This window comes from Triticum dicoccoides, chromosome 2A (assembly GCF_002162155.2).
Source record: "Triticum dicoccoides isolate Atlit2015 ecotype Zavitan chromosome 2A, WEW_v2.0, whole genome shotgun sequence".
Lineage (NCBI taxonomy): Eukaryota > Viridiplantae > Streptophyta > Magnoliopsida > Poales > Poaceae > Triticum > Triticum dicoccoides.
This window is the reverse complement of record NC_041382.1, coordinates 517,008,115-517,035,482: the sequence shown is the minus strand read 5'-3', so window position 1 is coordinate 517,035,482 and position 27,368 is coordinate 517,008,115.

Here is a 27,368-nt window from a genome sequence, read left to right as displayed (position 1 = left end):
TTCGGACCAGCCCATGGGGAGGGGTGCGGCCACCCTTTGAGGCCTTTCTCTCCTTTCCCGTATGGCCCATTAAGGCCCAATACGAATTCTCGTAACTCCCCGGTACTCCCGAAAATACCCGAATCACTCGGAACTTTTAGATGTCCGAATATAGTCGTCCAATATATCGATCTTTACATCTCGACCATTTCGAGACTCCTCGTCATGTCCCCGATCTCATCTGGGACTCTGAACTCCTTCTGTACATAAAACACATAAACTCATAATATAACCGTCATCGACCTTTAAGCATGCGGACCCTACGGGTTTGAGAACTATGTAGACATGACCGAGACACGTCTCCTCTAAATAACCAATAGCGGAACCTGGATGCTCATATTGGCTCCTACATATTCTACGAAGATCTTTATCGGTCAAACCGCATAACAACATACGTTGTTCCCTTTGTCATTGGTATGTTACTTGCCCGAGATTCGATCGTCGGTATCTCAATACCTAGTTCAATCTCGTTACTGGCAAGTCTCTTTACTCGTTTCGTAACACATCATCCTGCAACTAATTCATTAGTTGCAATGCTTGCAAGGCTTATAGTGATGTGCATTACCTAGTGGGCCCAGCGATACCTCTCCGACAATCGGAGTGACAAATCCTAATCTCAAAATAAGCCAACCCAACAAGTACCTTCGGAGACACCTGTAGAGCACCTTTATAATCACCCAGTTACATTGTGACATTTGGTAGCACACAAAGTGTTCCTCCAGTAAACGGGAGTTGCATAATCTCATAGTCATAGGAACATGTATAAGTCATGAAGAAACCAATAGCAACAAACTAAACGATCAAGTGCTATGCTAACGGAATGGGTCAAGTCAATCACATCATTCTCTAATGATGTGACCCCGTTAATCAAACGACAACTCATGTCTATGGCTAGGAAACTTAACCATCTTTGATTCAACGACCTAGCAAGTAGAGGCATACTAGTGACATACTGTTTGTCTATGTATTCACACATGTATTAAGTTTCCGGTTAATACAATTCTAGCATGAATAATAAACATTTGTCATGATATAAGGAAATAAATAATAACTTTATTATTGCCTCTAGGGCGTATTTCCTTCAGTCTCCCACTTGCACTAGAGTCAATAATCTAGTTCACATGGCCATGTGATTTAACATCAATAGTTCACATTACCATGTGATTAACACCCATAGTTCACATCGTCATGTGACCAACACCCAAAGGGTTTACTAGAGTCAATAATCTAGTTCACATCGCTATGTGATTAATACCCAAAGAGTACTAAGGTGTGATCATGTTTTGCTTGTGAGGGAAGTTTAGTCAACGGGTCTGCCACATTCAGATCCGTATGTATTTTGCAAATTTCTATGTCAACAATGCTCTGCACGGACCTACTCTAGCTAATTGCTCCCACTTTCAATATGTATCCAGATTGAGACTTTGAGTCATCTGGATCAGTGTCAAAACTTGCATCGACGTAACCCTTTACGACGAACCTTTTGTCACCTCCATAATCGAGAAACATATCCTTATTCCACTAAGGATAATTTTGACCAATGTCAAGTGATCTACTCCTAAATCACTATTGTACTCCCTTGCCAAACACAGGGCAGGGTATACAATATGTCTGGTACACAGCATGGCATACTTTATAGAACCTATGGCTGAGGCATAGGGAATGACTTTCATTCTCTCTCTATCTTCTGCCGTGGTTGGGTTTTGAGTCTTAGCCAACTTCACACCTTGTAACAAAGGCAAGAACTCCTTCTTTGACTGTTCCATTTTGAACTACTTCAAAATCTTGCCAAGTTATGTACTCATTGAAAAACTTATCAAGCATCTTGATCTATCTCTATAGATCTTGATGCTCAATATGTAAGCAGCTTCACCGAGGTCTTTCTTTGAAAAACTCCTTTCAAACATTCCTTTATGCTTTGCAGAATAATTCTACATTATCTTTGATCAACAATATGTCATTCACATATATTTATCAGAAATGTTGTAGTTCTCCCACTCACTTTCTTGTAAATACAGGCTTCACCGCAAGTTTGTATAAAACTATATGCTTTGATCAACTTAAAAGTGTATATTCCAACTCCGAGATGCTTGCACGAGTCCATAGATGGATCGCTGGAGCTTGCATATTTTGTTAGTACCTTTAGGATTGACAAAACCTTCTGGTTGCATCATATACAACTCTTCTTTAATAAATCCATTAAGGAATGCCGTTTTGTTTATACATTTGCCAGATTTCATAAAATGAGGCAATTGCTAACATGATTCGGACAGACTTAAGCATAGATACGAGTGAGAACCTCTCATCGTAGTCAACACCTTGAACTTGTCAGAAACCTTTTTGCGACAATTCTAACTTTGTAGATAGTAACACTACTATCAGTGTCCGTCTTCCTCTTGAAGATCCATTTAATCTCAATGGCTCGCCGATCAATGGGCAAGTCAATCAAAGTCCATACTTTGTTCTCATACATGGATCTCATCTCAGATTTCATGGCCTTAAGCCATTTTGCGGAATCTGGGCTCATCATCGCTTCCTCATAGTTCGTAGGCTCGTCATGGTCAAGTAACATGACCTCCAGAACAGGATTACCGTACCACTCTGGTGCGGATCTTACTCTGGTTTACCTATGAGGTTCGGTAGTAACTTGATCTGAAGTTACATGATCATCATCATTAGCTTCCTCACTAATTGGTGTAGTAGTCACATGAACAGATTTCTGTGATGAACTACTTTCCAATAAGGGAGCAGGTACAGTTACCTCATCATGTTCTACTTTCCTCCCACTCACTTCTTTCGAGAGAAACTCTTTCTCTAGAAAGTATTCATTCTCAGCAATGAATATCTTTCCTTCGGATTTGTGATAGAAGGTGTACCCAACATTTTCTTTTTGGGTATCCTATGAAGATGCATTTCTCCGATTTGGGTTTGAGCTTATCAGGTTGAAACTTTTTCACATAAGCATTGCAACCTCAAACTTTAAAAAAACGACAGCTTAGGTTTCTTGCCAAACCATAGTTCATACGGTGTCGTCTCAACGGATTTAGATGGTGCCCTATTTAATGTGAATGTAGTTGTCTCTAATGCATAACCCCAAAATGATAGTGGTAAATCGGTAAGAGACATCATAGATCGCACCATATCTAATAAAGTACGGTTACGATGTTCAGACACACCATTACACTGTGGTGTTCCAGGTGGCGTGAGTAATGAAACTATTTCACATTGTTTTAACTGAAGGCCAAACTTGTAACTCAAATATTTTACTTTTGCGATCATATCGTAGAAACTTTTATTTTTGTTACGATGATTCTCCACTTCACTCTGAATTCTTTGAACTTTTCAAATGTTTCAGACTTGTGTTTCATCAAGTAGATATACTCATATCTGCTCAGATCATCTGTGAAGATCAGAAAATAATGATACCTGCCACGAACCTCAATATTCATCGGACCGCACACATCAGTATGTATGATTTCCAACAAATCTGTTGCTCGCTCCATTGTTCCGGAGAATGGAGTCTTAGTCATCTTTCCCATGAGGCATGGTTCGCAAGCATCAACTGATTCATAATCAAGTGATTCCAAAAGCCCATCAGCATGGATTTTCTTCATGCGCTTTACACCAATATGACCTAACCGGCAGTGCCACAAATAAGTTGCACTATCATTATTAACTTTGCATCTTTTGGCTTCAATATTATAAAAATGTGTATCACCACGATCGAGATCCAACAAACCATTTTCATTGGGTGTATGACTATAGAAGGTTTTATTCATGTAAATAGAACAACAATTATTCTCTAACTTGCATGAATAACCGTATTGTAATAAACATGATCCAATCATATTCATGCTCAACACAAACACTAAATAACATTTATTTTAGGTTTAACACTAATCCCAAAAGTATAGGGAGTGTGTGATGATGATCATATCAATCTTGGAACCATTTCCAATACACATCGTTACTTCACCCTTAACTAGTCTCTGTTCATTCTGCAAATCCCGTTTCGAGTTAGTATTCTTAGCAACTGAACTAGTATCAAATACTAAGGGGTTGCTATAAACATTAGTAAAGTACACATCAATAACATGTATATCAAATATACCTATGTTCACTTTGCCATTCTTCTTATCCGCCAATTACTTGGGGTAGTTCCACTTCCAATGACCAGTCCCTTTGCAGTAGAAGCACTCAGTTTCAGGCTTAGGTCCAGACTTGGGTTTTTTCACTTGAGCAGCAACTTGTTTGTCGTTCTTCTTGAGGTTCCCCTTTCTTCCCTTTTTTCCCTTTACTTGAAACTAGTGGTTTTACCATCAACACTTGATGCTTTTCTTGATTTCTACCTTCGTCGATTTCAGCATCACGAAGAGCTTGGGAATCGTTTCCGTTATCACTTGCATATTATAGTTCATCTCGAAGTTCTACTAACTTGGTGATGGTGACTAGAGAATTCTGTCAATCACTATTTTATCTGGAAGATTAACTCCCACTTGATTCAAGCAATTGTAGTACCCATACAATCTGAGCACATGCTCACTGCTTGAGCTATTCTCCTCCATCTCATATGGTCCATGACGTTCAAAACGTCTTTGAAGTCCCGATTCTAAGCCATTTAAGCATGGTGCACTAAACTATCAAGTAGTCATCATATTAAGCTAGCCAAACATTCATAACATCTGCATCTGCTCCTGCAACAGGTTTGTCACCTAGCGGTGCATCAAGGACATAATTCTTCTGTGCAGCAATGAGGATAAACCTCAGATCACGGATCCAATCCGCATCATTGCTACTAACATCTTTGAACTTAGTTTTCTCTAGGAACATATCAAAAATAAAACAGGGGAGCTAAACGCGAGCTATTGATCTACAACATAGATATGCTAATACTGCCAGGACTAAGTTCATGATAAATTTAAGTTCAATTAATCATATTACTTAAGAACTCCCACTTACAAAGACATCCCTCTAATCTTCTAAGTGATCACATGATCCAAATCAACTAAACCATAACCGATCATCACGTGAAATGGAGTAGTTTTCAATGGTGAACATCACTATGTTGATCATATCTACTATATGATTCACGCTCGACCTTTCAGTCTCAATGTTCCGAGCCTATATCTGCATATGCTAGGCTCATCAAGTTTAACTTGAGTATTCTGCGTGTGCAAAACTGGCTTGCACCCGTTGTAGATGGATGTAGAGCTTATCACACCTGATCATCGCATGGTGTCTGGGCACGACGAACTTTGGCAACGGTGCATACTCAGGGAGAACACTTTTTATCTTGAAATTTAGCGAGAGATCATATTATAATGCTACCGTCAATCAAAGCAAGATAAGGTGCATAAAAGATAAACATCACATGCAATCAAAATATGTGACATGATATGGCCATCATCATCTTGTGCCTTTGATCTCCATCTCCAAAGCATCGTCATGATTTCCATCGTCACCGGCATTACACCATGATCTCCATCATCTTGATCTATATCAATGTGTGGTCACATGGTCGTCTCACCAACTATTGCTCTTGCAACTATTCCTATCGCATAGCGATAAAGTAAAGCAATTATTTGGCGCTTGCATCTTATGCAACAAAGAGACAACCATAATACTTCTGCCAGTTGCCGATAACTTCAACAAAACATGATCATCTTATACAACAACTTATATCTCATCGCGTATTGACCATATCACATCACAACATGCCCTGCAAAAACAAGTTAGACGTCCTATACTTTGTTGTTGCAAGTTTTACGTGGCTACTACAGGCTTAGCAAGAACCGTTCTTACCTACGCATCAAAACCACAATGATAGTTTGTCAAGTTGGTGCTGTTTTAACCTTCGCAAGGACCGGGCGTAGCCACACTCGGTTCAACTAAAGTTGGAGAAACTGACACCCGCTAGTCACCTGTGTGCATAGCACGGCGGTAAAACCAGTCTCGCGTAAGCGTACGCGTAATGTCGGTCCGGGCCGCTTCATCTAACAATACCGCCGAACCAAAGTGTGACATGCTGGTAAGCAGTATGACTTATATCGCCCACAACTCACTTGTGATCTACTCGTGCATATTACATCAATGCATAAAACCTGGCTCGGATGCCACTGTTGGGAAACGTAGTAATTTCAAAAAAATTCCTACGCACATGCAAGATCATGGTGATGCATAGCAACGAGAGGGGAGAGTGTTGTCCATGTACCCTCGTAGACCGAAAGCGGAAGCGTTAGCACAACGCGGTTGATGTTGTCGTACGTCTTCACGATCCGACCGATCAAGTACTGAATGCACAGCACCTCTGAGTTCTGCACACGTTCAACTCGATGACGTCCCTCGAACTCTGATCCAGCCGAGTGTTGAGGGAGAGTTTCGTCAGCACGACAGCGTGGTGACGATGATGATGTTTGTAGGATCGAAAGTATGTCTAGAGGGGGGGGGGTGATTAGACTACTTGACCAAATAAAAACTTAACCGTTTCCCAATTTTAGTTCTTGGCAGATTTTAGCTATTGTAGGACAAGTCAAGCAATCATCACACAATTCAAGCAAGCATGCAAAGAGTATATTGGCAGCGGAAAGTAAAGCATGCAACTTGCAAGAATGTAAAGGGAAGGGTTTGGAGAATTCAAACGCAATTGGAGACACGGATGTTTTTCCCGTGGTTCGGATAGGTGGTGCTATCCTACATCCACGTTGATGGAGACTTCAACCCACGAAGGGTAACGGTTGCGCGAGTCCACGGAGGGCTCCACCCATGAAGGGTAATGGTTGCGCGAGTCCACAGAGGGCTCCACCCACGAAGGGTCCACGAAGAAGCAACCACCCACGAAGGGTCCACGAAGAAGCAACCTTGTCTATCCCACCATGGCCATCGCCCATGAAGGACTTGCCTCACTAGCGGTAGATCTTCACAAAGTAGGCGATCTCCTTGCCCTTACAAACTCCTTGGTTCAACTCCACAATCTTGTCGGAGGCTCCCAAGTAACACCTAACCAATCTAGGAGACACCACTCTCCAAGAAGTAACAAATGGTGTGTTGATGATGAACTCCTTGCTCTTGTGCTTCAAATGATAGTCTCCCCAACACTCAACTCTCTCTCATAGGATTTGGATTTTGTGGAAAGAAGATTTGAGTGGAAAGCAACTTGGGGAAGGCTAGAGATCAAGATTCATATGGTAGGAATGGAATATCTTGGTCTCAACACATGAGTAGGTGGTTCTCTCTCAGAACATATGAGTTGGAATTGTGTATGTGTTCTGATGGCTCTCTCCACGACTGAAGAGGAGGTGGAGGGATATATATAGCCTCCACACAAAACCCAACTGTTACACACAGTTTTCCAATCTCGGTGGGACCGAATCAAAAAACTCGGTCGGACCGAAAAGGTAAACCTAGTGACCATTAGAGATTTTCGGTGGGACTGACATGCAACTCGGTAGGACCGATATGGTTAGGGTTTGGGCATAACGTAATCTCGGTGAGACCGATTACACAAACTCGGTGAGACCGATTTTGGTAATTAGCTAACCAGAGAGTTGGTCAGGCAAACTCGGTGGGACCGATTTGCTCTTTCGGTGAGACCGAAAAGCTACAAAAAGGAAACACTGAATTTACATTGCAATCTCGGTGGGACCGATTCGCTCTTTCGGTGAGACCGAAAAGTTACAAAAAGGAAACACTGAATTTACATTGCAATCTCGGTGGGACCGATTCGCTCTTTCGGTGAGACCAAAAAGTTACGAAAGGGAAACAGAGAGTTTGCAATCCCATCTCGGTGAGACCGAGATCCCTATCGGTAGAACCGAATTGCTAGGGCTTGGCAGTGGCTTATGACAAATGAAACTCGGTGGCGCCGGATAGAAAGAATCGGTAGGAGCGAGTTTGGCTTAGGGTTTAGGTCATATGTGGATATGGGAAAGTAGTTGAGGGTTTTGGAGCATATCACTAAGCACATGAAGCAAGAGGCTCATTAAGAAACACCTCATCCCTCCTTGATAGTATTGGCTTTTCCTAAAGACTCAATGTGATCTTGGATCACTAAAATATAAAATGAAGAGTCTTGAGCTTTTGAGCTTGAGCCAATCCTTTTCCTTAGCATTTTGAGGGTTCCACTTTCACATCCATGCCATGCCAATCATTGACCTTTCCTGAAATAGTCATCTTGGAATAGCATTAGCTCGATGAGCTATATTTTGTTATGAATTACCAAAACCACCTAGGGATAGTTGCACTTTCAATCTCCCCCTTTTTGGTAATTGATGACAACATATAGATCAAAGCTTCGACAAATGATAATAAGCATGAAATATATCGTTGCTTTGAGAAGTATGTGACAAGTAAGAGCTCCCCCTAAATTTGTGCATATTTAAAATTTGCTTTGGACTGCAAATGCACAAAGAGTTAGAGTCATGGGTTACTCTTCGATGTCACATACATCTTGGTGGAGCACTTAAAATGATAAGAATGAAATACATGCACTCATCACCAAGAATAGTGAATGATCACATAAGATAGATAAGATGATAATATTAAGCAAACATTTAGTGTAGCTTATGATCAAACACATGATCATCAATGTCTCACGAGCAAAGACATAGTATCTCACACAAAAGCAAACAAAGTTCGAAAATCCACAAAATAAAACAAGAGAGAATAAAAGCAACACTCTCTCTCGAAGCCTATGATCTATACATTTTCTCCCCCTTTGGCAACAAGTTACCAAAAAGTTCCTAGAAAATGCATAGTTCTAAGTCGACACTCAGGCTTGATCTTCAGGTGGTGGTGGAGTCCGGAGCACTCCAAGGACGAAGCCTTCTATAGACGTGGTCGGAGTCGAGGCTGAAGTGGACGCTGGAGCTGGTGGAACTGAGGCTGTAGCTGGTGCAGACGTGGTGGCTCTGGGGTCAGCAACTGGCACTGCAGACGACCTCGGACCTCGTGGCACTCTGGCAAAGGCATCAGTTGTAGTCTTGCCTATCCTCTCCTGAATGTCATCCTGGAGCTGCTCCACTGCAGTGTGAATCTCTGACACTTTGACATCCAAGTCATAGAACTTTTGTTCCATGATCCTCTCTAAGCTTGCCTGGTTCTAAGTTAGGGTAGCTAGTCCTTGCTCAATCCGCAGGGTGGATGCAATCAAGTAACCAAGCTGCTCTTGTTTGGTTTTCAGGAAATATTCAGATGCCTCCTCTTGAGTAGGCATCTTGGCAGCTTTCTCCTTCCTCACCTTCTCCTTCTTGGCTTGTGCTTGGGCAGATGATGGCTCATTCTCAGTCATGACCACTTGATTATCTTCAAAATCTGGACGGATGGGCAGGTGTTCCTTGTCCAATAAGTATATCCCCGTGCCCATCTTAGAGTTGATGAGCTCCTGAATCTGTGGGGCATATCCACAGCTCCTCTTCTGGTCTGCTGCTGTCCTCTTGATTGTTTCAATCATAAGGCTCATGACTTTGAATTTCTGTGGCACGTCAAAGATATGAAGTAAGTTGATCGCGTGGCCCCTGATCATCTTGTGATCTCCAGACTTGGGCAATAGGGTGTGCCTAAGAATCCAGTTGATGGTTGGCAGCCCTGACAAAAGATAGTGTACTGAGCCAAACTTGAACGTATCAAGTGCTTCATTTGGAATCTCCTTGTACATGTTTGACATTGAGTTGTGGTCCATCTTCTTCTTGGCATAAATGTCCAAGTCATTGTCATGCTCTTCTGGGGCATTAATCAGCTGAGCCCATTCAGCAACTGTAGACTGGTACCTCGTACCCTCTGACATCCATACAATCCTGCCATCTGGATAGAAATGGGCTGTGGAGTAGAACTGCATGATGAGTTCCTCGTTCCACTTTGTGAGCTTCTGCCCAACAAAGTCCTCTACTCCACATGCCTTGAAGCTGTCCTGCACTCCAGGGTAGTACTCTTCGTTGTCCTTGATGTATTGCCAATCAACCCATCTCATATCACAGACAATTGGCTTCTTGTCTAGCAGCACTGTCTCATAAAAGTCTTGCTGCTCCTTGGTGTGAAACCTGTAGTCAACTGTAGTCCTTCTCCTTGAAGCATACGGGTCTGCTTCTCTCCACTTCCGGAGCCCTGAATCTCTCCTGAGTTTCATATCCTTAGCCACAGGATGAGCATCGTTGTGGTCTGGGATCTTGGGCTTGAGCTTTCTAAGAACATTCTCTTCTTCTTCTTCTGCAGCTTCAGGCACTGGGGCCTTGTTCTTCTCAGTAGCTGGGATGCTTCTTGTGTTCCTCTTTGGCTTTGGCTTTGGAGCTGGCTTGTCCTTGGAAGCAGCTGCCCCTGTTCTTATGGCATCACCCATCAGCTTGGGTGCCTTAGGTGCTGGTGCAGCTACCTCTTCTTCTTCCTCCTCATCTTCCATGATGGAAGCCTTTCCAAGAACTCTGGCTACAGTTTTCTTCACCCTTTCTTTCCTCTTCTTGCCTTCAGCAGCAACTGGCTCAATGGGAGTGGGCTTCTCAGTTGAAGCTCTGGCCTTTGACATAGGCTGCCTGCCTGCTGGCCTTTTGATCTTCATCCCTGGTTTTATGCCCTGTGCTGGCTCAACTCTCATGGAAGTTGCTTCCTCTTCTACCACATAATCCTCATCTTCTGAGTCTGAGGTTCTCTTCTTTCTCTGTCTTGTGGCAGCTTTAGGCAGATTGCTAGGGGTGCTCCTGCTGCCATCATCTGAGGAACTTGAGGGACTAGTGCCCTCACTCATCTGCACTTGCTGCTCTGACAAGTTTTGGCTATCACTTTGGTCTGACATGATGCAAGCTCTGACTGCTGACCCTGTGAATAGGTTATAGATGAGATAGAGTAGATAAGCATCACAAAATGCAGAGATTTTTGCAAAAGAATGACTCAAAAACTTAGTTTTAGTTTCCCACTGAAATCATCTCGGATCTACCGATTTTTAAACTCGGTGATACCGAAGCAGTTTTGGAACCTAAACTAGTGAACTCGGTCAGACCGAGTCACAGTTCGGTGGCACCGAGACTGCTAGGGTTTCACAGAGTTCCAAAATCGGTCACACCGATAAGTAATTCTCGGTCGGACCGAGTCTCACTTGTGCAATGGCATAAGCCAAATCGGTGGGACCGAGTTTTTCAACTCGGTGGGTCCGAGATGGTTTCGGCGGAAACCTAACCCTAAAATTTTCGAATCAAAACTAATCTACGAAGGCATTGCATGGACAGGAGTGTTTCAATCGTGGCAAGAATCATGATGATCACAATGTGCTAAGAATCAGATTGGGGAATAGCACAAAGATCGAGTCCATACCCTAGTTCGGCGGAGACTCGCTACGGCGGCAACGACGGGGTAGAATTCCGTTGACAGCGATGGAGACCAGTGACTGGAGGCGGCTGGCGGCGAGGAGACGATCCGGAGACCAAGTTGGCAGAGCAGGCTATCGCGCGGGCGAAGGGGTTCGGAGAAATTTCCAAATTTTTGCCCGTGACTATATATAGCCCGACCCTGTCGGTGTGGCCGAGTGGAACAACTCGGTGGCACCGAGATGCAAAACTGTATACAGTTGTTGCAACTCGGTGTGACCGAATGGTTCAAATCGGTTGCACCGAGATCGAAAACATAGATCAACTTAATGATCTCGGTAGGACCGAAAGTAGGGTATCGGTCAGACCGAGAATCATAAAGAGGTTTTGGAAGTTTAAGTCTATGACGAATCGGGGACTCCGAGCGCTCCTCACACAGAGTGGTTCGAATCTGACTTGATCAAATTTTGTGATGTAGCATGGATAGAGTTTGAGACGAGAAAAGCATAGATAGCTAGAGGAGGTTCTTAGGCATTCTTGTCCATCCACTTGGCAAAAGGAAATAAAACCGAACAATCAAAACAACAAGTGGATGTCCTCGAATGAGGAAAATATGCAACCAGCATGCTCACACAATAAGATGGCAAATGAAATATGTGACAAGGCATGCACAACCAATTCTAGCATCTACCAAGCAATTTGCGATGACAAGGTCATCTATGTATGAGTATATTGACTTAGGAGTCAAGTGAGAACACTTGATCATAGGTCATACTCATCGTTTAAGCTCAAGTGGGGTTACCACTTTTACATAAAGCATTGTTGTGTTCACATCTTTAGAGTTGCTTTAGCTCAAGTCTTAGAGTAAAGCTCCCCCTAGATGTGATATCCCCCCTTAGAGGGATGAACTAACCTCGGGTTTTGTCGAGGATGACTTCATGTAGATGTTGAAGATGTGGATGCTCAATGTTGATGTAGATCACTTGGAGCTATCCATTTGAGTGAATTGCACTTTCAATACCTACATGGGTTAGTCCCACAAGGAACAAACAAGGATATCCATAGACATAGAGTGATGCACACACAAGATGATGTCCATGAAAACTTTTAGGTTACCTTGTCCCTTGTCTTACCAACAAGAGGGTTTGTGACTCCTTGAACTAGTGCAAGATGTGGAAGTTGATTGCACTTGTTCTTGCCAAAATGATAAGAGTGAAGTATGTTGGCGGAGTCACCCTCAAGAACTCTCTAGTTCTTCTTCTTTTGGATCCACACCATCTTGATGGGAATCCTTGGAGTTGTAGTCGTACTTGATGAAGTGGAACTTGAAGTAGTCTTGGGAATCCACTTGACTAAGGTCTTAGGAGCTTCTTCAAATGCATCAATTTCCTCTTGAAGCTTGTCCTTGCCTTTTTGCTTGTAGTCTTGTGGTGGAAGATCATCTTGAGCTTGTGTCCCCTTGAAAGAAGTATCATACTTCTCTTGTTGAGGAACAAACTTTGTCTTGGGGTATTGATCTTCTTCCCACTCAACTCCATTGGCATTGAATTTTTGTTCAAAACCAACACCTTGATTCTTCCGGTGTGTTCCTTGCTTGCGCACAATTTCCTCGAATTGCTTACTCCCGGCAAGGCTTTTGTACACTCCTTTCTCTATAATTCCCTTCAATAAGCTATTTTCTTGCTCAAGTGTATCTTGGCTAAGAGAATCATTAGTGGAATCAAGAGAACTACTAGAAGCAACAATATTGGATTTAGCATGATCATTGTTACTGCTAGAGGAAGAATCTTTCTTGTTCTTGTTACTAGACTTGACTTGAGGCATGTAAGTGGATAAGAGTAAACGCTTGGCAATGTAAGAAGAACTTTTCTTGCGGAGATCATCATTGATTGCTTTTAAGAACTCATGCTCTTGCTCAAGATTGAGCTTTTCAAAGCGTAATTTCTCATGAGCTCTTAAAAGTTCTCGATGATCTTCGAAGATAGTTTCATGAGCTAACTTAAGAGTGTTTAGTTCTTTAGTTAGAGCCTCAATCTTCTCCTTATCATTGTCATTCGTTTTATCTTGCTTAGCATGATTAATTGACGTTTCATCATAGTATTCATCACTAGAGTTGTCAACAAGCAAATCATCACCTAACAAGTCATCTTCATCACTATTGAAATCAACATACTCGGGGTGTGTTACCTTAGGACCTTTGGCCATGAAGCATCTTCCAATTCCTTCATTTGGTGAGTCAAATATGTCGTAGGAGTTGGTTGACACAAGTGCTAGACCGGCAACACCTTCATCTTGAGTATCTTCGGAGTCGGAGTGATAACTTCTCTCGGAGTGGCTGTCGGAGTCGGAGCCGGATACCCATTCACCAACATGAGCTTGATGTCTTCGTTTTGTGTAGCTCCTTGATGATTTTTCCTTCCTTTCCGAATCCTTGCTTCTCCGTGAGTATCTTCGTTCATAACGATCATCTCTACTCCTTCTCTCTCTTGGTGGTGATTCTTTGCTTCTTCTTTTTGGAGAATATTCTCTTCTCTTGTAGGGAGTCGTACACTCATTGGAATAGTGTCCGGGTCTTCCACAACTGTAGCAGTTTCGCTCTCGACTAGAAGATCTTTTGTCATTGTAGGACCTTGACTTGAAGCTTCTATTTTTGCTTCTACTCTTGTAGAACTTGTTGAAGTTCTTCACCATTAAGCTCAATTCTTCATTGAAGTTTTGTTTCTCACTTTATGATGTAGGGGCTTCACATGAGGCTTTGTAGGCACCACTTGATTTGTTGTGAAGTTCCTCTTTATCCTTAAGTGACATCTCATGAGCAACTATTCTTCCAATCACCTCCGTTGGCTTGAGATCTTTGTAATTGGGCATCATTTGGATAAATGTGCACATGGTATCATATTTTCCATCCAAGGCTCTTAGAATCTTCTTGATGATGAATCTGTCGGTCATCTCTTCACTTCCTAAGCCGGCAATCTCATTTGTGATGAGAGCAAGCCTAGAGTACATTTCAGCGACACCTTCACCATCCTTCATTTTGAACTTGTCAAGTTGACTTTGAAGCACATCCAACTTGGATTCCTTGACGGAGTCGGTACCTTTGTGCATATCAATCAAAGTGTCCCAAATTTCCTTTGCATTCTCAAGACGGCTGATTTTGTTGAATTCTTCGGGGCACAATCCGTTGAAGAGAATATCAAAAGCCTGAGCATTGTATTGCAACATCTTCAACTCATCCGCGGTAGCTTCACGGTTTGGTTCTTTCCCATCAAAGAAGTCACCTTGCAAACCAACACACACAATAGCCCAAACGGCGGGGTTATGTCCAAGAATATGCATTTTCATTTTATGCTTCCAACTAGCAAAATTAGTACCATCAAAGTAAGGACCTCTACGGTGATAATTTCCCTCGCTAGACGCCATACTCTCCTAGGTTGTGAAACCAAGGCTATGACCACCAAAAGCTATGGAGATCAAAGCAAATGGAGACCAAAGCTCTGATACCACTTGTAGGATCGAAAGTATGTCTAGAGGGGGGGTGATTAGACTACTTGACCAAATAAAAACTTAACCTTTTCTCAATTTTAGTTCGTGGCAGATTTTAGCTATTATAGGACAAGTCAAGCAATCATCACACAATTCAAGCAAGCATGCAAAGAGTATATTGGCAGCGGAAAGTAAAGCATGCAACTTGCAAGAATGTAAAGGGAAGGGTTTGGAGAATTCAAATGCAATTGGAGACACGGATGTTTTTCCCGTGGTTCGGATAGGTGGTGCTATCCTACATCCACGTTGATTGAGACTTCAACCCACAAAGGGTAACGGTTGCGCGAGTCCACGGAGGGCTCCACCCACGAAGGGTCCACGAAGAAGCAACCACCCATGAAGGGTCCACGAAGAAGCAACCTTGTCTATCCCACCATGGCCATCGCCTTGCCCTTACAAACTCCTTGGTTCAACTCCACAATCTTGTCGGAGGCTCCCAAGTAACACCTAGCCAATCTAGGAGACACCACTCTCCAAGAAGTAACAAATGGTGTGTTGGTGATGAACTCCTTGCTCTTTGTGCTTCAAATGATAGTCTCCCCAACACTCAACTCTCTCTCATAGGATTTGGATTTTGTGGAAAGAAGATTTGAGTGGAAAGCAACTTGGGGAAGGCTAGAGATCAAGATTCATATGGTAGGAATGGAATATCTTGGTCTCAACACATGAGTAGGTGGTTCTCTCTTAGAACATATGAGTTGGAATTGTGTATGTGTTCTGATGGCTCTCTCCACGACTGAAGAGGAGGTGGAGGGATATATATAGCCTCCACACAAAATCCAACCGTTACACACAGTTTTTCCAATCTCGATGGGACCGAATCAAAAAACTCGGTCGGACCAAAAAGGTAAACCTAGTGACCGTTAGAGATTTTCGGTGGGACTGACATGCAACTCGGTAGGACCGATATGGTTAGGGTTTGGGCATAACGTAATCTCGGTGAGACCGATTACACAAACTCGGTGAGACCGATTTTGGTAATTAGCTAACCAGAGAGTTGGTCAGGCAAACTCGGTGGGACCGATTTGCTCTTTCGGTGAGACCGAAAAGTTACAAAAAGGAAACACTGAATTTACATTGCAATCTCGGTGGGACCGATTCTCTCTTTCGGTGAGACCAAAAAGTTACAAAAAGGAAACACGGAATTTACATTGCAATCTCGGTGGGACCGATTCGCTCTTTCGGTGAGACCGAAAAGTTACGAAAGGGAAACAGAGAGTTTGCAATCCCATCTCGGTGAGACTGAGATCCCTATCAGTAGAACCAAATTGCTAGGGTTTGGCAGTGGCTTATGACAAATGAAACTCGGTGGCGCCGGATAGAAAGAATCGGTAGGACTGAGTTTGGCTTAGGGTTTAGGTCATATGTGGATATGGGAAAGTAGTTGAGGGTTTTGGAGCATATCACTAAGCACATGAAGCAAGAGGCTCATTAAGCAACACCTCATCCCTCCTTGATAGTATTGGCTTTTCCTAAAGACTCAATGTGATCTTGGATCACTAAAATATAAAATGAAGAGTCTTGAGCTTTTAAGCTTGAGCCAATCCTCTGTCCTTAGCATTTTGAGGGTTCCACTTTCACATCCATGCCATGCCAATCATTGAGCTTTCCTGAAATAGTCATCTTGGAATAGCATTAGCTCAATGAGCTATATGTTGTTATGAATTACCAAAATCACCTAGGGATAGTTGCACTTTCAATGTTCTACCGATGCAGGGCTTCACCTAAGCACCGCTACGATATGATCGAGGTGGATTATGGTGGAGGGGGCACCGCACACGGCTAAGAGATCAATTGTTGTGTCTTTGGGGTGCCCCCTGCCCCCGTATATAAAGGAGTGGAGGAGGGGGAGGGCCGGCCCTCTCTATGGCGCGCCCTAGGGAGTCCTACTCCCACCGGGAGTAGGATTCCCATTTTCCTAGTAGAACTAGGAGCCCTTCCATGTAGTAGGAGTAGAAGGGAAGGAAAGGGAAGGGAAAAGGAGAAGGAAGGAAGGGGGCACCCCCCTCCCTAGTCCAATTCGGACCAGCCCATGGGGAGGGGCGCGGCCACCCTTTGACGCCTTTCTCTCCTTTCCCGTATGGCCCATTAAGGCCCAATACGAATTCCAGTAACTCCCCGGTACCCCCGAAAATACCCGAATCACTCGGAACCTTTCCGATGTCCGAATATAGTCGTCCAATATATCAATCTTTATGTCTCGACCATTTCGAGACTCCTCGTCATGTCCCCAATCTCATCCGGGACTCCGAACTCATTCGGTACATCAAAACACATAAACTCATAATATAACCGTCATTGAACTTTAAGAGTGCGGACCCTACGGGTTCGAGAACTATGTAGACATGACCAAGACATGTCTCCTGTCAATAACCAATAGCGGAACCTGGATGCTCATATTGGCTGCTACATATTCTACGAAGATCTTTATCGGTCAAACCGCATAACAACATACGTTGTTCCCTTTGTCCTCGATATGTTACTTTGCCCGAGATTCGATCGTCGGTATCTCAATACCTAGCTGAATCTCGTTTCTGGAAAGTCTCTTTACTCGTTCCGTAACACATCATCCTGCAACTAACTCATTAGTTGCAATGCTTGCAAGGCTTATAGTGATGTGCATTATCGAGTGGCCCCAGAGATACCTCTCCGACAATCAGAGTGACAAATCCTAATCTCGAAATACGCCAACCCAACAAGTACCTTCGGAGACACCTGTAGAGCACCTTTATAATCACCCAGTTACATTGTGATGTTTGGTAGCACACAAAGTGTTCCTCCGGTAAACGGGAGTTGCATAATCTCATAGTCATAGGAACATGTATAAGTCATGAAGAAAGCAATAGCAACAAACTAAACGATCAAGTGCTATGCTAACGGAATGGGTCAAGTCAATCACATCATTCTCTAATGTTGTGACCCCGTTAATCAAATGACAACTCATGTCTATGGCTAGGAAACTTAACCATCTTTCATTCAACGAGCTAGTGAAGTAGAGGCATACTAGTGACATAATGTTTGTCTATGTATTCACACATGTATTATGTTTCTGGTTAATACAATTCTAGCATGAATAATAAACATTTATCATGATATAAGGAAATAAGTAATAACTTTATTATTGCCTCTTGGGCATATTTCCTTCAATTAGAAGCAATGAAAGCTAGACAACATATGAAAGATGCAATGAATATCACACTACGAAGTTAAAATTGTCCCGTCATAAGTGACATTTCAACAAATTAGAAGTAGTACAAGCTAGAAAAGAATGAAAGATGTAAGGCAAACACATGATACCAGGATGGAATATGTACGAAAAACAAGACGGCTTGGCATATTCATAACTATTTGTGTAAACTAAGCAGAAACCATTTCAACAAATAAGAAGCAATGCAAGCTAGACACCGTATGGAACATGCAAGACAAATATCACACGGCCAAGCTAGAGAAAGCACCCGGGATGCCGGTTTCACCGGAAGATCGCCATCAGTCCCTGTCTTATTTTTTTCCTTCCTGCTTCTTAGTTTTATTGCCTTGTCAATTCAAACGCACAAGAAAAATGAATAAAAATTCGCTTTTCAGAACTCAATGATGCAGGATGCTGACAAGCACTACTTTAATGTAAGGTGACCGCATGATAGGACTATTGAATGTGTAACAAAAAAGGACAACATTGCATATTCACAGCTATGATGTGTAAATTAAGGTGAAGGCATTTCAACAAATTAGAAGCAATGAAAGTTAGACACCATATGAAAGATGAACGAATATCACTCTACCAAGTTAAAACTTCTCGTCATAAGTGCCATTTCAACAAATTAGAAGTAGTACAAGCTAGGAAAGAATGCGAGATGTAACCTATATCACACTCCCAAGTCAAACGTGTCTTATAATAAGTGATTGTTGCAGGTTACACAACAGTAGTACTTTATGTAAGAACATGCTATGATATACAAATATTGTATGTTCTAGAAATAGGAATACATGTATTATTCACAAGTATAATGTGTAAAGTAAGCAGATGGAATTCAACAAAATTAGAAGCAATACAAGCTAGACATCATACATAACATGCAACCACATATAACAGTGCCAAGTTAGAGGGAGCACCTATGATGGTGCACTAGGGGAGACGTGCTCACCATCAACACAGCTATGTTGAGTGTCTATGCATGTGTTGTCTTGCAAATCATCTTGGGGGGTTGGAGGAGTAGAATCTGTAGAGGCCCTCCATTTGGAAGGAGCACCTTTATCCGCAGCCTTGCTAACTTACTTCCGCTTTATCGATTTTGAATTGTCAAGTAAAACCGACAAGAAAAAGCAATAAAATTCACTCTTCAGAACTCATTCATGCATGATACCGACAATCACTACTTTGATGTAAGGCAAACACATGATACCAGGATGGAATATGTATGAAAAACAGGACGGCATGACATATTCACAACTGTTTGTGTAAACTAAGAAGAAGCCATTTCAAGAAATAAGAAGCAATGCAAGCTACACACCACATGAAAGATGCAACCAATATGACTCTACCAAGTTAAAAGCGTCCCATCATAAATGGCATTTCAACAAATTAGAAGCAGCACATGCTATAAATCATACGAAAGATGCAACTAATATCGCACTGCATATACTAAAGGTGTCTCTTCATATTGATTGATGTGGGATATAAAAAAATGCTTAATAGACAGATGTACTATGTACTAAAAACAGGAAGGCATGTCACATTAACAGGAATAATGTATAAACTAAGAAGAATAGCACATGAGTTTAACTAGATTGGAAGAATTACAATCTAGACACCATATGCAACATGCAACCACATATCATGCTGCCAAGTTAGAGCAAGCACCTATGATACTCATGTAGGGAAAATGCGGTAATCAACTATAGAGCTAAGTTCACTATCTTCATGTAGCCTTGTTGTTTCTTGAGAATCATGTGGGAAGGCTGACGCTGCATTCTTTAATGAGGATCTTTACTCACAGTAGTCCACTGGCCTGACTGCCTCATCATAAGTGATTGATGAGGGATACACAAGGACATTAGTTTGATGTAAGAACATGGTTAATAGACAGATGTACTAGTATGTACAAAAAATAGGAAGGCGTGTCATATTCAAAGGTATGATGTGTAAGCTAAGCAGATGCAATTTAACCAAACTGGAAGCAATACAAGCTAGACACCCAGCTGGAGTGGTGAGCATGATCATCTAGAACCTGAGAGCCTGGTAGGAGGCGGGCTACTTCGCCACCATCATGGCTTTTTATTTGGCTTCCAGGTGATGCCTGTCTATGTTGGGCTTGTCACTGGCTTGGCCAATGCCCTGACTAGCTATTGTCTTCTGGTGCTCTCGGGATGGTGGTTCATGTAAAAAATATCGTTCCTTATCTTAACAAAGACCGACTTTGGCCTTTCGAATACAAGGTAGACACCATATGCAACATGCAACCACATATGACACCATGAAGTTAAAGGAAGCACCTGGGATGGTGGTTCAAGATGAGCGAGATCATCAACAGCAGAGCTACGTTTACCGTCTCCATCTGCTGACACTACACCCTTTAAAGTGCCGAAACGTGTATGGCCTACCCGCGTATAAAGCTGGAGCGACTTCTGTCTTTCCTTTTCTGCTTCTGTCAAGGCATAGTCTGAAATACCCTTGCGTAAAAACACAATAGTGAGAGTATGGGTGAAGTGTGTGCAGAACTAGTGCACTGTAAAAGTAGCAGATAGCAGGTGGCTAAAAAATAAATGACAGGAGACATATGATATCTCTACAACATTACATGGCAAACAAAATTAGATTCTACTCCATATGATTTTGTAATATATGAGTGCGGGAATCGCTGGGAAATGCAGGTACTCCTCCAGCACACCACCACATGTGGTCCTATCAAAATAACAGTTGACTGAAAATAAATAGGCCAGTCGATTTTTTATGAACCGTCCGATCTATAAGGAACGGGCATATGGCCTTCGTCTACCTCCCACCAGTCACTGTTGACGATCTTTCTTCAACCGCCAGCGACCACCGGTCCAGACCCCTGCCTCCATCGCCCCGCCCTCCCCTCGACCTCACACCACCGCCGTGCTTGGCAGCGCCCCCTCGGCCATCCCTTTAATCCCGTCCAACCTCCAGATCAGGCGCCAGCAGCTCTAGGCCCCACACACCCCTAAGATAAACACCGAGGCACTGCTTCCCCGGCGTAATAGGTGGACTAGCGCCTATTACGCTGGGGAATGCTTCCTTTAATTGAGAATCAACTGACCAGGAAATGAAATCCAAGGGGCGATGGACCTCTAGCTAAGTTGAAATAGTGTATGAGGAGAAACCTTGTGCATCGCGTATTACTAGGAACATCTAGTATCAAGAAGAAGCGGTCAACTAGTGTCTTCTGTGGGATGAATACCATGCAAGCAGACATGTAAGATTTGCACGAATAAGGGAAGAGGAGTACCATTTCCGATTGCCAGTGTTGTGTCCTCCAGATGTCGCGGTAATTTTCTTCTTTTTATCGGGGGAACCAATGTTTTGGAGGAGGGTGCAGCCTTGGAAGAACCTATGGCCAAATTTTTGCATGTGTTGCCATGGCCGTATGCTGGCAGAGGGGAAGCGGATCTGAGGCGGCAAAGGACGGTGTAGCAGGAACAACTCCGGTGTGGTGGACGGTGGCGAAGTTGGAGCGGCAGCGGTGAGGCGCAGGACGGCGTGGTTGAACTGGCTCGGGTACGAACAGCTCGGCCTTGGCTTCAACTACCAGCCGTGGAGGGAGTTGCGGTTGAGGTTGTGGTGGACGACGATGTCGGGGTATCGGCTCCGGCGTGATGGAGGGGGCCGGCGGTTGATGGGTGGGATGGGGTGGCGGACGGAGGACACCGGGGTTTCACGGCTAGTGGAGAGGTAGTTTTGGCACCCACTAAGTACGAATGGGGAATCGGATGGGGTGGGGGTGGGGGAGCTAAGGGAGAACCATGTTTCGGTCTGGGACGCGCTTGTTTTAATTTTTTTTGAACAGATGGGACGCGCTTGTTTGAAATTTGGGGAAAGTACAAACTTTGCCCCATCTTAAATTTCGGACCTATTGCGGGTCGGGGGTAGGATGGTAATCCCAGGTGTCCCAAATAGTGGGCGGGAGCGATTTCAGCCACGCGCATGTGTGCTTAGCCGGCCATTGTGTATGAATGTTTTCCGGAGGCGGTTGTGTGGCGTCTAGATGAAGCTACAAACCTACCCCGGTCTAGACCTTTGGACGTCGGGCCGGTAGGTTTCATGGGTTGGAGTTAGAGAAGTAATTTCATTCTACCAAATATTGAAATAGAAGCATTCACATTTAGAGTACTCTTGAACTTTGAAGATTGACCTAAATAGACAACGTTAAATTTGACCTTGTATGTTTGAAAACCTCATTAAATTATGCGCTTCTTTTTGAATTTTTGACACTTGAAAATCCTATAACTACTATTATTTTGGAATGGAGGAGGTAGATTTGAATCTATTGTGTACATGACTATATATGCTATTATGTACAAAAGCAGAGCAAAGATTGATGCCCCCATAATTTATGTATGATTTACAAATCCATGATATCAAATTAAAATAATTGAAGGGGCTTCATGTTGAATTCGAATTTTTTAAGCCACCTTAAGTTGAATTCAAATGTATGCTAGTTCATAGCTAGCTATTTATAATGTTCATTGTGTAACTTTCGTATATATAATGTGCTTTCAACACACAACATGAACTATACTCACGTTTATATTCGATTGCTAAAGCGATGTATTGTCTGTAGTTCAAAATACTAACTATGTGGATCAATTATGTCGAATAATAACATAGACATGCTCAAATTCGATAGAATCTAGATGTCTGATGGATCAATGACCATTCCTTATGCGAATTGCAAATATCATGATCCCATCCTAATATTTAGATACAATTTATATTTTTAATCAATGTGTACATCAGTTTTTTACATGTAGTTTCACTCTCCATCGGCGGTCTCTCGCACATGCTCACACTCTCTCTCCCGAGGTGTCTTTCTTGCAGACATGCTCTCGGTATAACCCTCCCTTCCTCTCATAACCATTGACGACTGTTTTCACTCATAAGCACTCTTCCTCTCACAAGCATACACACGCACAATCCCCATCGACCCTTTCTATATACATAGACCTGCCTACGTGTCTCCCGTACGCATATTATCTTTAGGCCTGTCTCTTACGCATTGTCTCACACCTCTCTTCCTAATCGACGAGTATGATTCTAGTAGAACATTCTGTAGGATGCCCCTTAAAGTTAGGTTGGATGAATAGTAATATCAGAGATAAGGGGTTACCTTAGTTCGAGGACCTAGGGTTACAAATCGTAGCCATCTTTGTTAGTGGACACAGAGTCCTTCACGATTCTGCTATCTTTGTCTTGTAAGACTAGTCATCTATGGGTTTCCCTAAATGCGTCATGGGCCGACCAATGTGGCGCAGGACGGAGCCGAACTAAGGGCCTCACTATCGTGGGAACGATTCTGACAATAATAAGGTATAGGGTAACGGAGCATGATCTATCGAGATGCATATGGGTGACACGGTGGTTTTAGCGAGTTCGGGCCTCTCACGGTGGAGATAACAGCCCTATGTCTCATGCTCTGGAGAGGCTTTGTTTTACCTGAGTATGTATCCGGAGATTACAATATGTGTTTGAGAGAGAGCGGGGAGAGCGGGTCTCCATGCCTAAGCTATGTCTTGAGACTAATGGTTAGAAAGAGAGAGAGGTGGAAAAAAAGAGCCCCCAGTCTAGTGGTGGGGGTGTCTTATATAGAGTACGCCACCCCCTCACCTCCTATGTTACAAAGTGGGGGCGTTAAAGCCATAACTCAGCCTACTACTAAGATGATGCTTCGAGTGCCTTGTCGACTGCTGGTCTTCGCATATCCGAGTGAGATCAGGTCCTCCGAGTGGAGTGAGTTGGTCGAGTGGTTGTTGTCGTCCGAGTGACTTGATGGTCATTCGAGTGGATAGTATGTCTGTATGAGTGATTACGTAAATACTCGGTACCTGTCATCGTGCTTTTAGACAAACCAAGGTTTGAACAAAATCTCAATGGATTCTGGTACTGTGCTTCTGACTGATCTAGGGTAAGTGCCCGCAAGGAGCAACTTGGCGATATTCGATCATCTCTCGGAAGAGGTTAACTTATGATTAGAGTATGGATGTGTCATTAAATCCAGGCAACAAGATTGACGCATGGACTGTTCTCTCGGAGAGATGCCATTGTTATCTCGGAAGAATGTCAATACGAGTCAGTTCTAGATCCAAACTTATGAGTTTCACGCTTTGAGTCCTAGAAGAAGGCTCAAAACAAGTCCACATAGGAGCGTTAAATTCACCTTATAGCAATTTTTTTGTAGCCGACGGGCGCCTTAGAACTTGTTTGTTCGTTGTTCGCCACTCGGATCGGCCAGGCCGTACCAAGTGGAGATTACTCCAGTGGGGACACGCTGAGTGCACCCACTAGGTGTAGTCCCCGAGACCGCCGTCGACTGCGGGCAGTCGGCGGGGGTCTGAGAGAACTAAAAGTCTTCTTAGCTGGTACTGACAGAACTTGTTCCTCTCCGACTCGGAGGACGAGTAGTACTTGACGATCTGGAGTTGTTCTTGCATCAAGCAAAATGTTTCTTTCTGAGTTTTCTTACAGTGGGGGCACGCTGAGTACACCCACTAGGTGTAGTCCCTGAGCCTCTGTCGGACAAAATGTGTCGGACAGAGGATTTAAGTCTCCTGGTAAACTTCCACGCAGTCGACACGGTAAATATCTTTTAGTCTGAAATTGAGTCAATCGGATGCATCTTCAGGCACTTGACATGGTAAGTAAGCTCAGCCTGGAGCTGTGTCAGTCGGACTGATCTTCATGCACTCGGCATGGAATAAATTCAGCCTGGAACTCGGTCAGGCAGTTGAACCTTCGTGCTCTCGGCACGGTCAATGAATTCGTCTTTGAAACTGTCGACTGTAGAAAAAAGCTAGACACTCCAGGGAGTAATCGTTCGAGTAGTACTTCTTATATTGACCGTTATATTTGCCTGAAAGGGGTATTTGTAAGAGCAGATTGTGTCCGTAGAGGAGCTTCCTTTTTACCCTTTTGCATGAAAGGGGTATTTGTCCGAGGGGACGTGCTTCCCGACTGATCGGGGTATGTTGACTGCGAGCAAAAACTTGGTGGCACTCGTATGTCTCCCGGAGGAGATAGACTAGTGGTCTGACATGGACATGCCATGAAACCCGAGTGGCGAGGCTAGTGTGTGGGCTGACTCTCCGGAGAGATGCCACTCGTTATCCCAGGGGAAGACCAACACATGCCATCTCTGAGTCCAAGTTTGTGAAACTGGTGCCTTGGAGCCTAGGATAAGGGCCAAGTGTATCCATAGAGTAGTGTCATTTTCACCCTTTTGCAGTCCTGAAGATGACTTCAAGAAATGATTTGGGAGATCGTCCGAGTGGACAGTACTACCCTTATAGATTTTCAACGGAACGAGCATATATGGTCAGAAAGATATTCCTGATGTGATCAATGGGTTGATTGAATGGGCGTAACCCCTGAGGGCGGCATGGCCAACGGCTGTGCGTAGCCCCCGAGTGATGCTCGAAAGAGGTAAGCTTGCTACAGAGTGTGATATGAGGTTTGATCATATGAGTAACTTAGTCGTTTCCGTGCTGGGGGTGTAGAGGTAAAGACATGTCCAACTAATGGTGACGCGCGAGGCGGCCGAAGGGCGATGATGTGTACAACCGAGTGGCGACGCGTGGGGTGGCCGAGTGGTGAAGAAGTGCACAACCGAGTGGCGACGCGCGGAGCGGCCGAGTGGTGAAGGCATGCACAACCGACAGGCAACGCGCGGAGAGGCCGAGTGGTGAAGACGTGCACAACCGAGTGGTGACGCACGGGGCGGCCGTGTGGTGAAGGCATGCACAACCAAGAGGCGACGCGTGGAGTGGCCGAGTGGTGAAGACGTGCACAACCGAGTGGTGACGTGCGGGACGACCGAGTGATGACACGCGGCGTGGCCACGTGACGATGCGCGGGGCAGCCGAGTGAAAGATTGGGTGTCCAGCCAAGTGGCTGAAATGGTCTTCGAAGGAGTTAGCCAGATGCTTTCGTAGCTAATGTAGCGACGAGGTCGGTGTAATGTGGTTGCGACGCAACAAGACCGGCGTGACAACCGAGTCTGAGTAGGAATGAAGGTGGCGTGCAGAGCGTCTAGGTGATTATAAAACTTGTCAAAGTGGCGGATCGAATGCACTTGTTGAAGTGAAGGATCTGACTGGTGATGAAGTACTCGACTACTCAGGAGAGTGTCATTCCAAATGAGATGAAGCCCCCGAGTGCGGCGTAGCCCCCGAGCGTACTACAGGCTTCGACAACAGACATGTCGGAATACGAGAAATATAGTTTTAAATGGATGATTTGCAATTCATCGAGTCGGACTCGGGTAAAGATGAGGAGAAGCTTCCGAGTGATGCTCGAAAGAGGCAAACTCGCAAAGGAGTGAAGTGTGAAGTTTAATTATAAAAGGGACTTATCTGTCTCATGCCTGACGAGGTCTATATCACTGATACGATGAAGAGGATTCCACAGAGGGGTTGGTCGGATGTGTTTGAAGTTAATATAGCGACAATGTCAGTGTTGTGGTGTGCTAGAATCGGTACGGTGATCGAGTCCGGGCAGCGATGAAGTTGGCGCATAGGGCCGTTGAATGATCGCGTAAGTTGTAAAAAATGGCACAAGCCAACGAAATAATTTCTCGAGGAAATTTGATGTGTGTTGAAATGGTATGTGTGAATAACACCCATAGACACCCGCTGGGAGTGCAAGGGGCTTGCTGGTTAACCAGCAAGAGTCTGAAAGAGCGAAGGATCCGTTCAAACTTGTCAAAGTGCTGGCTCAAATAAAATGGAAGTGTAGTGTTTCGACTGAGTTGCAGCCCCGGAGGACCGATGCAAACTCCAAATGAAGAACACATGGTGTTTGTGAATGATGTATGCGAAAGAATGGAAGTTGGACACTGGTGAAAATAAGCAACCGAGCATAGAGGTACAGTTGGTGGCGTGGCCTCCGAGTGAATGTGATGTGTGAATAACAGGATACTTGGGATGCGGAAATAATAGAATGTAGTGCATGTAGAATGACTTAGATGTCTAAAGGCGCACGAGTGGCCGAGTGGTGAAGATGTGTTCAACCGATGGTGATGCGAGGGGCGACCGATTGATGTAGATGTGTCCAACCGAGTGCCGACGCATGGGGCGGCCGAGTGGTGATGAGGTGACCAACCGAGTGGCGACGTGCGGATCAGCCGAGCGGTGATGAGGTGACCAACCGAGTGGCGACGCGCAGGGTAACCGAGTGGTGATGAGGTGACCAACCGATGGCGACGCGCGGGGCGGCCGAGTGGTGATGAGGTGACCAACCGATGGCGACCCGCGGGGCGGCCGAGTGCT